The following is a 2,597-nucleotide window of genomic DNA, read 5'->3' as shown; positions in this document are numbered from 1 at the left end:
TTTCAACTCAGGTATCTGCTTGTCAGTAGTATCTTGTGTCAGTGTTTGATTGACATTTCTTCTGAATTTACTTTTTTATTCAGTGAGCTGACCGATTGTCTGTGATTTCAAACCCTTACGCTTATACATATGTATATGTTTATATATGTATAAGTGTGTAGGTAGATAGCTATTTCGAAAATAGCTTTAGGCTGTTGAATGCTCCAATACAAACATGACTGATAAATCTGAAGGTCAATTTATTCATCTGCGTTCAAATTTATTTTTCCAGGTAAGTTAATCACTCATCCTACCAAACTTAGTTATACCTTTTTCCATCGAACGTACAACCAGGGCCGGCTTTAGGGCAGGGCGAAAGGAGCGGTTTCCCTGGGCGCCAAATTCTGGGATGGCGTTTAATTTTTTATTGCATACAATTTTTTAATGTGAATTTTCTTCACCGGCGGGTGGAAAACTGACCAATCTTCTACTCGAAACTCTTGAAAACAACAAAATAAAAATAAGTTATTTACAAAACATAGGAGATAAAGCCGGGGTCCTCGAACTAAAATCGAGAAATGGACCATTTTCAAAAATTATGTCCAAAATCTCGCCACCAAATCATATGCACAACTCGTTGGGGAAACATATTGTTAGGAAGCACAGAGGTTTAGAAAGCTCTATTGGAGATTTTCTTTTCCTCTGATTTGAAATATTCTGCCGTCTAGCATGAAGCTTAATCCTTGGCTGATGAAACTATGCGATTTGAATTTCTCATCTCCCTAGCTGTTGGGTGTGACGTCCCACTGCAAGTCAGCCACTGATTCGATAGAAAATTGCGCGGAATTTCTATTTACCTACAGAAATAGTGGCTTTGAATTTGCTACAAGATGCTCATCTCGCAAAAGAAGAAAAAAGGAGATGTTCGATCAAGATGAGTCTGCAGTTTTTATACCATAAGATCAATTTAGAACTGATTATTTCGTTGTTCTAGTTAACACTGCCCTAACTGATATAAAGGAAACGTTTGGGCAAATGGAAAATCATGAAAATCAATGGCGATTTTCTTCTTACTCACAATCGTAATAGTTCCCAGATTTAATTGAACATTATCCTTTTTTACTGTCGAAATGTCGGGTGTTGAGCCCTGCTCTCTCAACTAAAGAGAGTTCCGACGTAAATGGATTGGATTATGAAGAATTGAAACCATTACGAAGTATCAAACCAGCAGCGATGACACGGCCATTGGAGGCTTTTCAATTTCGACAAGAAAAATCCAATCGGACTACGCCCGCCTTGTCCATACATACAACACTATTTGCAGCTTTCAAGATTTTGGATAAAAACTGAGCAAATTATAATTACTAGTGAACCCGCATGACGTTAAAACGCCCAAAACTTAATTTCAAAACTTAAAAAATATTCCAAATGTTAGTCACAGTTATAAGAGATCCGAGTGCCAGTGAATAGCAGTCTGGCATAGTACATGTCTTTAGTTTCATCAAATTTCAAATCACCCTATACCGATGAAAAAAGTTCTTAATTAAAAAAACAGGTAAAGTCTCTAATTTCACATCTCATTTTTGAAACTCCCTTTCAAAGGTATTCCTAAACTAAAATCTTCTTAAATCTCTTTCGTCTGACATTGTGTTACACATGTATTTCAATAAACTGAAGAACTAATTTAAATTTAATTTTTCGAGCAAATGGCAACCCCCCTAAATATACAAATAATTTGAATAGGTCTTTTGAAACACGTATCAACCCTCTTCAAACATTCCAAATGGTCAAACTAAAGACGTCTTTACATTCTTTCGTTTGACTATGGTATTTTTATATTTAATATAATTTTTGTATTAAATAGTTAAATGAGTTAGACCTTTTGGCAGCCGTTTTCAAAAGTATTTTCAAGCTATATTTTAATTAACTGATGAATTAAGTGGAATTTGATTTTTTAAACTTGTGGAAACCCAGCTAAATACAGTTCAGAAATAAAAGTTTTTCAAACCCTCTTCGACTGATACCCATTTTTCAATAATTCAATAAACTTATTAAATAATTTTAATTTAATTTTTTTATCAGGTGGCAAACCTCTTTCAACACCTCAAAAATATTCTGGCGTTCAAACTAAATATTTCGTAACACTCCTTCGTTTGACATCCATATTTTGATGCTTCATATAACTTGTGTATAAGTAAACTAAATTCGACATTACAAGCAGGTGGCAACCTCTTCAAAATATTTTCAAACTACTACTTTCTGAAACCCCTTTCGTTTGGTACCCATATTGTGATACATATTTTTCTTACCTAATATGATTTTTAAAACAGGTAGCAACCCTCCTGTACTTCAGCTAAGGAACAAAGTTTTTCAAAGGTGGCAACTCTTATCGAAAAAGTAAAATTCTATTGCACATACAGTCCAAGCCTTTTAATTTAACACCTAATTTTTGAAAATCGAACGAACGAAATTTTAAATTGAAGTGATAGAAAATCTGACTCTCATGGCTATACAAAAAACAAGGGTTGCTAGCTGAATTGGTTAATTAAAGTCTACAGGTATTTGGGTATGGGCTATTAGAAAACCCATGCCTTTTCTAAAAATGTTTGACAAAAAAA

The sequence above is a fragment of the Rhagoletis zephyria genome, unplaced genomic scaffold, assembly GCF_001687245.7.
Source record: "Rhagoletis zephyria isolate East Lansing unplaced genomic scaffold, Rhagoletis_zephyria_1.1 Rzeph_scaffold_06345, whole genome shotgun sequence".
Classification (NCBI taxonomy): domain Eukaryota; kingdom Metazoa; phylum Arthropoda; class Insecta; order Diptera; family Tephritidae; genus Rhagoletis; species Rhagoletis zephyria.
Note: the sequence above shows the minus strand (reverse complement) of the source record.